This window comes from Pelophylax lessonae (genome assembly GCF_965119305.1).
Source record: "Pelophylax lessonae genome assembly, chromosome: 2".
Lineage (NCBI taxonomy): Eukaryota > Metazoa > Chordata > Amphibia > Anura > Ranidae > Pelophylax > Pelophylax lessonae.
Window position 1 is genome coordinate 472606290 of NC_138769.1, and position 15522 is coordinate 472621811.

Here is a 15522-nt window from a genome sequence, read left to right on the forward strand (position 1 = left end):
GACCTCTCCCACATCTAAAGGATGCAAGTTAGTACCCCAAAGGGTGGCAGAACAATTTCTTGGTTCCCATGAAAGACTGATGTACCCATGGGAATTGAGTAAAACATAGGTAAAAACACTGCTCGAACTGGAGGAATGTTAAGAAAAGTTCTCCATGACCAGTGAATCCATCTCTGAGGTTTTTTTTTTTTTTATTTTTAATGCCGACGTGATAGCAAGGAGAAAGGCAAACATGACAGAAAGGTCTTTAACGGAGACAGTCCTAGAACACTCCACTCCAATTCCCGAGAGGGAGTTGAGAAGAAGAGGGAGATTCCATTTGGAAAACCTCTGCTTACTCTGAGGTTTGAACCTAGTTGCTCTCTTGAAGAATTATTGCACAGGAAAGATACCTAGACCTGGAAACACCTGTGAAGGCTGATAAAGCTGACACTTGTACTCTGAAGGAGCTGATAGATAGAGCCAGATCTAAATCCTACTGGAGGAAGTCCAGAATATATAGAACTTCTAGATCAGTACATGATCTGTCAGCAGCAGACATGTATTGCACAGACTTTGACGGGATTCTCCCATAAACTTTGTTTGAGTTCACTCTTGTTAGAAACCATTTGTTAGAAACTGCTAATTGGCTAATACGCATGCGCCAATTAGCTCCCGTTAGCAACCGCTAATTGGCTATTATGCATGCGTGAATTAGCTCCCATTAGCAACCACTGTTTGGCTAACACGCATGCGCGAATTAGCCAATGCGCACGTCATGCATTCTCACGTTTGCACGCACTGACCCAGACGGCCTATTTAAAGGCAGCTGATGCACTGGCACTTTGCTGTCTTGTCTTCAGCTCTTGCCATTGTTCCTGAACCTGTGACCTATTTCCTGCGGATTTCCTGTTGTTCCTGACTCCGCTCGTCTGCTGCCCGTCCTGACCCCGGCTTGTTTGACCATCCTCTCGGATCTCCCTTGTCTGTTTACCTGCCTTCGGACCTTGACCGGTTCTCCCTTGGTGGGGCAACCCTGAGGACCGCGACCTGGTATCCACACGCAGCGAAGTCCATCCTCACCACCAGAGGCTCTGGCGAGAACCGGTGGATACTTAGATTCCGCACCTCAGGCTAGCCTGTGTCACTTACCTTGGGTTTCCCGTCCAAGCTCCGTCCTCTAGCAAACATCGGGGCCTATCTCTGCCGTCAGGTTACCACCAGCACCCTAACAGTACAAGACAGCCATGTCGGAACCTGCAAGAGAGGCCTCACCGTTAGAGGAGATCTGCCAACACCTAGAAGCCCTGTCCCAAGCCGTGAGGAAGCTTCAGGATGGCTATAAACAGTTAGAGGGACGATTGCGCTCTGTAACCCTCCCGGCAGATTCCACTGCGCCATCTACTCCCTCCTCCGCAGCCGCAGGACCAGCCTCCAGCCCCACAGTAGTGATGCGTCCACCGGAAACCTCAGGTCCCTACCCCTGAAAAATATTCCAGAGATCGGGGTAAATTCCTAGCGTTTCGCAATGCCTGCCAGCTATACTTCTCCTTGCAAGCCCGGACCTTCTCCCTTGAGGCCACCAAGGTGGGGTTTGTTATTTCATTGCTACTAGGCGAACCCCAGTCATGGGCCCATCGGCTCCTTGAAGAGGGTAGCCCCCATTTGAACTCTCTATTGTAATTTTTTGAGGCTATGGCCCAACTCTATGATGATCCACAGCGATCTTCCACCGCAGAAGCTGCGCTACACGTTCTCCAGCAGGGGCGCAGACCCGTAGAGGACTATGTCACGGACTTCCGTCGCCTGAGTTCCGACACTTCCTGGAACAAGGCCGCACTCCGGTACCAGTTCCGTCTTGGCTTGTCCCTAGCACTGAATCACGAATTGGCCCCGGTGGGCGTCCTCGACGCACTGGAGGATTTGATCTCCCAGGCCATTCAAATCGACTGTCGGCTCCGAGAACGCCGGGCAGAACGATCAACACAGCAGTTTTGACCAGCCTGGATGTTGCCAGGAGTAGCACCTCCTGTACACTTCTCTCCCGCTGGGGCAGTCTCTCCCAGCCCTGCTCCCGCTGGAGCCATGCCTGATGCACCTGAATCTATGCAACTTGGGGTCATGCGGCCTGCATTGTCTCCGGAGGAGAGACATTGCCGCAAGCTGGGTAATCTTTGCCTGTATTGCGGAGAAGCTGGCCATTACATGTGCTCCTGCCCAGCGAAACACCATAAGTCTTTGCCAGTCTCTCCCTCCAGTTGTGTGGCATCAGTTACCTCTACCTCCCACTTAGCCTTTCCTGTGTCTTTGCAGCTCCCAGAAGGATCCGTCCAGGTTACAGCAATCATTGACTCGGGAGCCTGCAGTTGTTTCATTGACCGTTCCTTTGCGGGGCAGCAAGGCATACCTCTCCGGACCAAGCCCCAGGACCTCACTATCTTCCTGGCCCATGGCTCCCACATCAAGTCTGGACCCGTGATCCAAGAAACCCTTCCTCTTCCAATGGTCTCTCCATCTGGCCATAAGGAATTGATAAGTTTGGATGTCATTGCATCTCCCTTATTTCCCATTATCCTGGGATTGCCATGGTTTCAGGCACACAACCCGCAAATCAACTTGATCACAGGAGCCTTCCAGTTCCCGTCAGCGTGCAAAATCTGGTGCAGCTCTGCATAGAAACCAATCAGCTTTTAGTTTTTTTTTTGTTTGTTTAGGCCCCTTTCACACATGCGGACCATTCAGTTCCGCCTGTCAGTTTTTCAGGCGGATCTGAACGGATGCCCCATGCATCTCTATGGGGCAGCGGATGTCAGCGGAGACATGTCCGCTGACATTCGATCCGATCCTGTCCGTCAAATCTGGACGGATGGAAACCCTATTTTCCATCTGGCGGATCGGATCGGATCGGATGAGAACGGACAGGTGGTCCGTTCTCATCTGATTCCCCCATAGAGAACAGCTGGGATTTGACACCTCTGTCTCTGCACACAGCGTGGAGACAGAGCTGTCATCCGCCTGCTCATCGGGGATCGGCGGATCGATCCCCCGCTGGGAAAAATGGAGTCCGCCGACGAAGCGGACATGTGTGAAAGGGGCCTAAAGCTGAATTGAACAAGCTGAAGTTAGAAGCTGATTGGCTGCCATGTACAGCTGTACCAGATTTTTCATTCAGTTTTAGTAAATCAACCCCACAGTGTTTTAGCAAATTAAGGTCATTAAGGTTGGGGTTCACACCAGGGGCGGAACTAGAAATCGCAAGGCCCTACGGCAAAAAAGTTTACTGATCCTCAACAGAAAAAAAAGACCATTGTACACCATTTGAATTACAATAGCAGGTGACAAAGGACTGGAAAGGATGCAGCAGTGACCCTAAAAGTAAGTATAAGTTTGTGGAGGGAGAGGAAACGTCTGATTCAACCAAAGGGACTAGAGAAAAGGAATTGAATGTGCACTTATCCTTTAGGCCGAATTCACACTAGATGCGGCCGTGGGTCCCAGCAGGAGGTCCGGTGCGTCCCTGTTCTCCATTTTAGGTGCGTATCAGGTCCGCATTTTTGCTTGAATTCGCACCTGGATCGAAATTAAAGATGCAAGGACCCTTCCAAATGCGGACCGCAGCCACCCTGAACCAGTAAGGCGTATAGGTAAACCAGGTCCAATGAGAGCTGGTCACAGTCTCCTGTCATGCGCATTAGATGAGGGGAAAGAGGCATGGCATAATAGGCAATGTATAGCATGGTATAGGGAAGTGGTCTCCAAATTGTGGCCCTTTACTTGCTTTTACCCAGCCCTTGGGATACTATTTCATTCACTGATACCATCAATGGGGCATAATTCCCCCACTGACACCAACAAAGGGGCACAATTCCTCCCAATAATGCCAATGATGAGGGACAATTTCTCCCAATAGCACCAACAATGGGGCCCAGAGACATCAATGAAGGGGCATAATTCCTTCCAATGATGTTAATGTTGGGGCGCAATTTCTCCCACTTACACCAAAGATGGGGCTTTATTTTTCCCACAGACGCCAGGAACTTTTCTACTCCTAGTGGTCACATTTCAGCCCCTCTAAAGTCTGATGGACAGTAAACTGGCCCTTTGCTGAGAAAGTTTGGAGACCCCTAGTATAGAGAATGAGGCAGTGCTGAATAGTAATTGTACAGCATGGTATAGGAAATGTACAGCATGGCACAGGGAATGAGGCAGTGCAGAATAGGGAACAGATACCATGGCACAGGGAATGAGACATTGTGGAATAGTGATTGTACAGCATGGCATAGGGAATGAGGCAATGCAGAATAGGGAACAGATACCATGGCACAGGGAATAAGACATTGTGGAATAGTGATTGTACAGCATGGCATAGGGAATGCGGCAATGCAGAATAGGGAACAGATACCATGGCACAGGGAATGATACATTGTGGAATAGTGATTGTACAGCATGGCATAGGGAATGAGGCAATGCAGAATAGGGAACAGATACCATGGCACAGGGAATGAGACATTGTGGAATAGTGATTGTACAGCATGGCATAGGGAATGAGGCAATGCAGAATAGGGAACAGATACCATGGCACAGGGAATGATACATTGTGGAATAGTGATTGTACAGCATGGCATAGGGAATGAGGCAATGCAGAATAGGGAACAGATACCATGGCACAGGGAATGAGACATTGTTGAATAGTGAGTGTACAGCATGGCATAGGGAATGAGGCAATGCAGAATAGGGAACAGATACCATGGCACAGGGAATAAGACATTGTGGAATAGTGATTGTACAGCATGGCATAGGGAATGAGCCAATGTGGAAAAGTGATTGTACAGAATGGAGTGAACATGCAGAGTTATTTTAGTACCTTTAGAGCTACAAACAGTGAGCTACTAATTTCTCATCTCTCATCCATAACCATCTACTGAAAATGACTGTCATTTTGAAAAATCAGTTACTTATCTAGTTGATCAAATTTTACTTAAAAAAAAAAAATAGAACTTTTCTTGTAGAAAAATGTAGGTTTAAATTGCTTAAAGACATTTTTAATCACGTCACACTTAAGTAAACCAGGGCCAGTGCATCCTATATTGATATCATACAGACTCTATATATAAGTTTTCTATGTGACAGAAGAAGTAAGGCTCCATGTACACGGGACGCTGGAAATGGCCGTTTAGGAGCAGTTGGGCGTTTTTTTCAGAAGCCCCTGAACCCATCTACATTTTATCTTATCTGTCCATGTACACCAGGTCGTTTACAGTCATTTGCAGGCAGTTGCGTTCAGGGACTGTTTTTAGAACGCAATTATTTGCGTTCAAACGTGTGTTTTCCGGCGTTTTAAACGCACAAACGCGTCCGAACGCGTCCGAACGCGTCTGAACGCGATGACCCGCGTTTGGCGTTCGCGTTTTTCCATTTTAAAGGGGAATAATTTTTATGACCTCTAGGAACGCTTCTAAACGCAAACGCTGCTAAACGCCCGCTAAACGCGGGTACAAACGCGACTGAACGGACGTTTCAAACGTCCTAAAAATTCCAGCATTCAAAGGGACTTTTAACAACGTCCCGTGTACATGGAGCCTAGGACGCAAGAACTGTTCATGGCAGCTCCTCGTCATAAATACTTTTCCATACCACTTCTGTTGAGCTGTGTTTAGGCTGCTGTGTTCATTGTAAAGTATGTGCACATCCTGTAGGCTAAGATCTATTTTGCATTTGCTAGCTAGGTGCATCAGGAACACAACAGCAGTACATAGAAAGACAGTCATAGCAAACCTGAAGAATATAGCTGCCAATCGACCATTTGTTTTGTGATGACAGTCCAAAAAGGTACAGATAGCGGAAACTCTGTATTGACACACTGGAATGCTTAAAGTGCTTGTGAAGGCTGAATGTTTTCTCTGCATAAAGGTAAAAAAAAACTTCTGTGTGCAGAGCCCCCATCCCATATACTTACCTAAGCTCAACCTTGATTCAGCGCTGTGCTGAGAGCAGCGGCTCACTCTCTCCCCAGGCTGGGTTCACACTTACTGTGGCTGCGGGTCCAGGGCTGGCCCAAGACATTTTGCTGCCTGGGTCCAAGTATGAAATGCTGCCCCCCCCCCCAAAAAAAAATTATGCCTAACAAAAGCCCCCACATCCATTACTTTATATAAATATAAAATTTAGAAAATATATATAGTGTTATCTTCTTCCATAACTCACCCCTGGCCTGGTCCACCAAACACCCACCTTCTGTCCTCAGTCCTCCTCTGTCACTCCTGTGTCTGCCATGCCCACTGTCCTAGAAGATCCAGCCCGCCCTGCGTGAGATGGAGTGCGCCGATGTGTGACATCATTGCGCATATCACGATCACACGAAGGACGTTCCCCAGAGGGGATAATCCACCTCCTCATACTCATCAGTTTGCACTACATTCGGCAGTATGAGATAGGGAAATGCCGCCCGTAATGCGCCGCAAACTGATGACACGCAAAACTGCTGGAAAAAAAAGTCTTGGGAGTCAATTTGCCACCCCTCTCCAAGTGCTGCCAGGGTCCAGTGGGACCCATGGTAGGGCCGGCCCTGTGCGGGTCATAGCAGGGGGTCCGGTGCGTCCCTGTTCACCAACTCAAGTGTAAATCAGGTCCAAATTTTTTACCTGAATTCACATCTGATTCAGAGACAAAGACGCAAAGGACTCTTTCAAAATGTGGACCGCATCACCCTGGAGCTGTGTGAGAGCTAGTCACACTCTCCTGTCATGCAAATTGGATGCAAGGAGGCCCTCGGGGCGCAGGGCAAAGCCAATGGTCACACAAGCAAGCAGTTCCAAGTCAACTCGGGACCGCTTGCTATGAGGGCACTAAGCAGGGGGAGGAGCCAGGAGCACCCCCCCCCCCCCCCAAAAGAGGAGATTCAGGACTGCTCTGTGCAAAACCATTGTAAGGCTGGGTTCACATATATGCAAAATGGTTGCGTTTAAAGCCGCATCCAATACGCGTGACTGTGACCAGCTCTCAATGAAGCCGGTCTGCACAGGTGGCAACGGCACAGCTTCAAAAAAGGTCCTGTGCGTTTTTGGGTCTGGTTCAGGTGCGAATTCAGGCAAAAATTTGCACCTGAATCGCACCTGAACCGAACAGAAACGCACTAAACCCCGGACTGCAAACCTCAGACACGTGTGAGCCCGGCCTAAGTAAGTATGACATATTTTTGTTTTTTTCCTTTAGAGTCGGTTCACACTAGCGCGACTTGTCAGGCTACTTGTCAGCCTGACAAGTCGCCCTCCCTCGCGGTCCATTGACCGCTACAGGACCCGTTCTAATAGGAGCGACACGAGTCGCTCCGACTTAGAAAAAGGGTCCTGTACTACTTCGGGGCGACCTCGGAGCGACTTGCATAGACTTCCATTATGTGAAGTCCCTGCAAGTCGCTCCAAAGTCGTGGTGCACAGGACTGCACAAGTCGCCCCTGAAGTAGTAAGGAGTCATGTCGCCTCAGTGTGAACCGGCTCTTAGAATCACTTTTAAAGGATACTATTCTTTAGATCTTCTACTTTGCAACAAATACTATACTTTAGATCTTCTACTTTGCTAAAACAGTAGCATTTTATGTATTAACACAAAGCATTCTCTGGAATAGACAAGTGCTTAGACAAGGGGACATCACATTGTAGACTGCTGTACAACAGAGACAAGTACAGTAATACCTTGGTTTGCGAGTAACGTGGTATACGAGCGTTTTGCATGACGAGCAAATTTTTCTTTTTAAATTATGACTTGATATGCAAGCGCTAGCTTGATATACGAGCAGTAGTTTTAATGTAAAGAGAAATTACACTTACAATGTTAAGGAGTCTGGTGCTCATTGTAAAGCTGCTGGTGTACAGTAGTACTTTATGTGGCCACAGGTCCGAGGGCGCTGGTGGCTTCCAGCGCTACCTGGAGAACTCGGAGACACTACCAGCAGGGTGGGGCAGGCGTAAGGCGCGTTCGGAGCACCCAGGAGTGTCAACAGTTCCCGAGCGTCTCTGAGTTCTCCAGGAAGCGCTTGGTGCCACCAGCTCTGGCCACATACAGTACTGTACCATACACTAGCGGCTTTAGGCCTCTTTCACACGGAGCGGACCATATTGCGATCCGCTCCGGCACCTTTTTTTTTTTTTACGGACACGGATGACACTTGTGTCATCCGGTCCGTATATCCGCATATTATCCAATCCGTTTGCAGATGATATACTGACATAATGTATGTCTATGGGATTGCGGATGTCAGCGGATGACACCGCTGCCATCCGATTTTGCGTCCTTTCCGTTCTTTAAACGGAAGAAAAAATAGGGTTCTGTTCCGTTCCAAAAAACGGAACAGAACTGAAAGGACGCAAATCGGATGTCAGCGGATGGTCATCCCCTGACATCCACAATCCCATTGACATGCATTATGTCCGTATATCACCCGTAAACGGATGGGGTGATATACGGACATAAGGAACGCCCGTGTGAAAGAGGCCTTACTGTACTGTATACACCAGCGGCTTTACATGGATTAACACCAGACTCCTTAACATTGTAAGTATAATTCTTTTTTTTTTTTTTTTTTTACATAAAAACTGTGATCCTTCTTTTTTTGTACTAAATACCAGTATAAGTAAATATTGTATTCTGTATTGTTGTAATCATTTTTATATGAATAAATTGTTGTGGAACGAATCATTTAGGTCTCAATTATTTCCTATGGGGAAATCAGCTTTGATATACGAGTGCTTTAGATTACAAGCAGGTTTCTTGAACAAGTTATGCTCGCAAACCAAGGTATTACTGTATAATACTTCCTTATAATGGCAGTGACATCACACAAAAGGTGTCCACCAAGTGACATCATTGCCTTGATAATCTTTCTGTTTAGGATATTGTCTAATACTACTACAGAGGACACTGACGTGAAAGGGAGTGGGGATTTTAACTCCATAATCCAGGACGTAAAAGCAGGATCCACATTTAACACTGCAGGGAGACCTCAGCTTATACTTTCTTTGAATGCCCCCCACACCTATTGAACTTTTCAGTAGTCATTTTGACCAGGTTTTACCAGTTTTCTAATAGATTGGATAAACCTACTATTTTCTGAGCAGAGCATGTAATGTGCTCCAGAACAAATTGCCTGGTTTACACTTAAAGTGTACCTGTCGTAAGAGAAAAATGAAGGCTGCTATTGCTTGTCTCCTACTGAAAATGCAGGAAAAGAAAGTCAGAATTCTTTATCTCGATGAATGTTACAGGTCAGTGAATACAATTATTGACAAAAATCAAAATGAAAGCCAGGCATTTAGCATTTTGAGGGGTAAAGATCAGCAATGGCATCCTCCATATTTACCTCATGACAGCTGTTCTACAGTTTTGAATTCCAGTCAAACAGTTAAAGAGGAACATTTACCTCTTGCCAAAATGTGTAAGTATGCACAGTAAATGAACACGGTATGAAACCTTTATATAGGAAAATGACCTTCTGCAGTGTGACATCCATGCTTCCCCATGCTGTGTCATTGCCACAATTATCTACTGGGCTTTGGGTCTTCTCTGTTCTCTAATGTTTGGGACAGCATGACTTAGGGCATTGTAAACATTCCTACCTGCACCTTGTGTTTTTCACCTGCATATGATGTGCATTGATCATGTCATTTGTTGCTTTGTATGCACAAGCCTATAAGAGAAAAAGTCTTCTCATTACCGGGTCAGAAGTTTCTGTTTGTGTAGAAACATGAGGCATTCAGCATGGAACTGTACAGGTTAATGCATGACTCCTATGGAAAAAGTGCTCCTTCTGCGCTCAATGACAAAAAAATACCACAAAGGGGAGCTGCCTGCAAAATACCTGCATACAAGATATCAAATATAATAAATTAAAAGTGCTGCGCTACCCCTTTAGAAGCATGTACAAGTATTATTACACCAAACCTCTAAAAAGACATAAAAACAACATAGTCTTTATGATGACAACATATGTGTGCAACATGCTAATTATATACAGAATCTGGACTCAAAACACAAACATGACTTCTGTCTGTGGTGTCAGACACTTCCTGTGAAGAAGCTACAGTACATATCCCACAATTTCTGGGCAGTCTGGTGCTGGTGCAGGTGAAAGCTGCACATTAATTACATCTAACCCAGACACAATGGGGTGGATTTACTAAAACTGGTGCACTCAGAATCTGGTGCAGCTGTTTATGGTAGCCAATCAGCTTTTTGTAATGCAACACAGAGGAGATGGCGATGTATATGCTGAATGTATGAAAATTTAAAGTGCTGTATAAAGGCGGTGACCCCTACTGACGAAGTCAACGGATGACGCAACGCGTACAGGGGGCAGAGCCTGTTATCAGACTCCAGTTTGTTGTATGCTCAGATGAGTATGGATTGCCTGTCAGAGCCCGCACAGCTGAGTGTGCTGGCATTTGTAAGTGTACTTCTTTTCTTTATGCACATTAAAACTGCCATACAGAGATCATTAGATTGTGTCTGTTTTTTTCTTATATCTCTGTGGGATTGTTGCTGGATACTTCTGAGTGGATCCTGACCCAGTTTTACTTGGAGGATTTTGCTATCCCTTTCTACTGTGATCCCGTAAGCGAACAGCGTCTTCTGACCCATTGGTAAAACAATGGTCAGAAGCTGAGGTGAGCGGCCATCTATTTATGGTAAAGGAATGCATGGATATTGGATTTTACACCTTTTAAGGAATTGCAGTGTTGGCACGCATTATTTGCACATGATTTACACACTTTAATTTGGACTTTCATTATATAAGGACTTTTTTTTATATTTAGATATATATTGGCTTTTTTCACTGTATTTGTATATATTTTGGTACATATGAATTTTTATTGTAATTTTGATATTCATCTATGAATTAGTCCTAATTTACACACCTTTATACAGCACTTTAATTGTTTTTTTTTTGGATACACTGATTATTTATTTATTTGTAATTTCAGTGGCGCAGCACTGTTTTTGTTAATACTAGAGATACGCTATGCGGTGAAGACATACTTAGTGACAGCGGCCGCTTGTACATACTAGTACACTATTTTATTTTTTCACTGGGTAAGCAATTGGTTGTGCTGATTTTCACTTACTTTATTTATAAGTTAGCTGAAGTAATGGATGGACATAGGGGAATCAATCAGCCATGACACTACGTTCACACGTGAGTCCATCATTACAAGGTAAGGAAAACAAACTACACATGGGAATATAACTACACTAATACCTAGTTAAAAACAACAAAAACATTTTAAAGTGTACAATGCCTGAAACTCTTGTGCTTGCTCAGATGCTTTGATTATACCCAGAGCTGTGCATGCACAATCAGTAAAACATTTCTAACAAGGTGGGGTAGAGATTTTATGGCAAAAGGGACATACTTAGATTTGTATTCTATAAAAACATACCTGCATGGGTGGTCACTTTGTATATTTTGGCGATATTGGAAGCTAATACTTTATAATTTTGTGGGTTTTGTTCTGTGCAGAGGTCACCTTGGTAGAGGAGCAGGGCTTTGCTTCCTCGTGTTAGAGCTGATCTGATGACTGGTGGGTTAGAGATCATGAAGCAGCAAAAAAAGTGGAGGAAGCATGGATGCACAGAACAGATGAAGAAAAAAGATCCTTGCACTTCAAATCCACAGGTACAGCTTTCTCTCCAACAAGGAGAATGTTGGCATAGCCCAGTCATAAGTCAGCTAAACCACTAATATTTTTCCGAGGTTATTTCAAAACATAAGGTTCCTTTTTAATGGCATTGCTTTGGTACAATAAACACTTCTAGAGGTTACCTGTAAGACAAAACAATTTCATTTGAGAAGTTCACTTAAAGCAGTTGTACACTCATTCAAACCAGTTTCTTTCAAATGATTTAGTGCAGCCTATAGTACTGTGTGCTCTTTCTTTATCACTTCTTACCTACTTGCTTTCAGTGTAATCCTTATGTTTCTTTTCATTGGCATCACTGGTGCATGCTCTGTTAGCCCAATTTTTCCGACAAGCTTATGCTGCCAGAAAAATGCTGTGTATATGCCAGGGCTGCTTCATTTACTAATGTCGACATCAGCCCCCAGATCCTGCGGCACTCCTTCCCCATTGAGAAGCTGGGCAGTAGCAGGATTGGCTCCTATTCGCTGGACATGATTTCCATAGTAACGGGAAATGAAAACGAGGCTTGGCTTCGGGAGAATAATGCACATGCGTGGGATTATGGCCACGAAAAAAAAGCTGTACAGATGCAGAAGGCAGGAGTTGTAATGGCAGCGGCAAGATAGATGCAAGCTCGAGCATTCACAAAAACGTTATTCTAACAAGAAAGAAAGTTTATTTGGCATACTACATGCAGCGATTTGATTGAAAACAACAAAATGAAGTTATATTGCTGATTTGTAGTTAGAAAAACCTGCAGGGGATATAGGATCCTCTACATAGAAGAGATCAACAAAGGGCACCACAGAGGTAGATAGCAAAAATAAGTGAAAAAGCTTTATTTAGGCACTTATGCCAATATGACAAAATATATATACACACATGATAGGATGTGGCACAACAATGTACAATAAAAAGGTTAAAAACAAACAGTATTGAATGGACCACCATCAACCCAGATAACTGTAGGAAGCTCAATGAAAATACACAGTGGAACCTGTGATAGTAAATGAGGCTCGGTATTGCACTGTCCCAAAATGCCGGTGATAAATAGCTAAAATTAGCAAGTTAAACAAAGAAATCCAGCAAGGTCCCAGGTGACAAAAAACATCAAAAATATGATTAAACCACAATGGGGTGCCCCGTTGGGGAAGGACTGATGCTGGAAGGCCTTGACGTTAGGCAGAGAATGAGTGGCAGGTGTAGAGGGACAGAAACGTCAGCCTTCAAATCAGTAGTAAGTTCCAGTTACGGCCATCGATGGTATGTACAAGTAAAAGGTAAGAAGTTGATCTTCTATTTTACCATGCAGATGTCATGAATTCAGGCCGTAGGGGAAATCTGGGGATGTCTGTTCCTCTGTATTGATGTGACCTGACCTGCCGGTATTGGCGTTCCTCGTGCAGCGCTCTCCCTTCGCTCTCTCTCTGGGTACTTCCTGGTCTGAGGTCAGAACCGTCGAACACGGCCTGACATCACGTCCGGTGTAAAGGATTGGAGGCGGGGGCGCACAGAGGAAGCAACCGTACGATAGGCCAGACGTTACAGAGGTAGCTGGTCCATTGACTGTGGGCAAGTGACGCACACGTTGACGCGTTTCACTGGCAAGACGCCAGTTTTCCTCAGAGCTTCTAGGGTCCTATGGCCCTAACTGGAACTTACTACTGATTTGAAGGCTGACGTTTCTGTCCCTCTACACACACATTGCGATTCAGATGCGAATGTAATGCGATGATGAAAAGGGTCATGTGCGAGTTTACAGCGCTGTGTTGCGAATTTAATCTCCATAGACATCAATGTAAATCGTCCTGGACTCGCATTATCAGTTCAGATATGTGCAAATTCTTATTTTTTTTTATGTAGATTTTTCCCCTCAGTTCCACCCCTCCTTACTTCCTGTCTAATTTCTAAGTGCCCATCTGCAAACATCCATGATCATGGCCCCCCAGACATCGGAACATTGGCATTGACAATGAGGAGCTGATAAGACTTGTCTGTGCCAGGCCATATATATGGGACAGCCGTATAGCAGAATATAAAAACAATGCCCTGAAGAAAAGAGGGTGGGATGAGATCTGCAAAAGTACTCTCCCCACAAAGACCAGGAAGTGCACAGGAAGTTTACACCCATTTTTTGGATTGGCCTGACCAGAAATCGCATCTGAGCTTAATTAAAATGAACAACGCAATCAATTCGCATTACAATCGCGCTGGTAATATTGAAAAACGCAAGGCCAACTCCCACTGAAAATTCGCATTGCAATCGCACCAGTTCGCAATCGCACAAGTGTAAACCGGCACTAAGGAGTATAGCCGGGTCCAGGACCTGCCCCAGCCTTTGGCTAGACAATGAAGAAGGAAAAGCACACTGCAAAGTTTAGCTCTGTGCTCTGCCCTTCCAGTAAGTTCACTCCCTGTTAGCCATACAAACCTGATTGGCACTGAGCACCGGCCCTCCTAATCTTTGTAATGTTCTGACCCGGAGTACAGAAGGCTAATATCAAGATAGATTCAGGTACTTATTGTGTGCTTTTTTAATGAGAACATAACTGTGTTAAATTGAGTTTTTATATCTGCTTGGAGTTTAGCTTTAAAAGCAGGAGGAAGGGGATCAATACTTTTTATGGGCATTTATTTTTTTTAACAGACATCCTCAATCTACCTGCATTTTTTACAGACAGTCTGTAAATTTCTGGACAACCGGCAATCCTGTGAATGTGTCTGTAAACACACTTACCTTCCTTATGAGACAAGCAAGCTGCTCTTTTAAGTAGACCTGTCACAAACCAGACCAATACAAGCATATCAAGAAAAACTGTATAAGCAGAGGTTACTTTTATATTAAAACGGTTAGTAGATCCAGAGATGCAGGCTAGGGTTGCACTGATACCAGTTCTTTATTGCAAGTACGAGTACCGATACTTTTGGTCAAGTACTTGTTGATAACAAGTACCAATACTTTGCGGTACTATTTGTGTCAATACAAAATAAATGGGTGCAAGTCGCACTGCAAAGAATTGCATGTGATTTGAACAGGAATGTGGTGCGATTCCTGTTTGAATTGAATGCAATTTCCCGCACCCCTCCTGTGTGTGTATAGAAAGGGAAGCGTCATCTAGTAAACAGTTTATTAAAAATGTCATAACTCACATAAAGTACATATCTGGTCAAATGCAAAATCTGCAGTGTCACGATCCCTCCAATGATAGAAAATCACAGCCGCTGGAGGTGCTCACAGGGCTGGAGGAGAAGTTACAGAACCCCTGTTGGTATAGTATAGGGTGGAAGTAATGTCAGCTTGGGGGCAGATCGTCTCTACATCTCCTCCAGCCCATTTTGTATTGACGCAAATCGCACTGCCAAGTATCAGTTTCAGTATCATTTTCACAAGTACGAGTACTCGTAAAAATGCTCAGTATCGGCACCGATACCAGTGCATCCCTAATACAAGCAGCTGAATTTATATGGAAATCTTGACTCTCCCATATAACCTGAGTTACGCTCTACCCCTTCTGCTTTTTAACCCCTTAAAGAGGAAGTAAACTCTTCTTTTTTTTTTCTTCTAGTTCTGTAAAGTAAATGCATAATGTGACATTTTCCTCCAAAAGAAGCCCTCGTCATTCCCGCTGGTGGCCGCATCCATCTTCTGCCATCTTCCTTCCTGGTCTGCGGACTCTGCCTATGCCACTGGCCGGGAGCCTCGTGACGTCACTCCCATGTATGCACGCGGAAGCCGTTGGTCACGGCACAGGGCTCTGAAGAAACGGCACAGGCGGCCGTTTCTTCAGAGCGCATGTGCCGATGACGTCATCGGCTGAATGAAATGTAAATATCTCCTAAACTGTGCAAGTTTAGGAGATATTTACAGTAC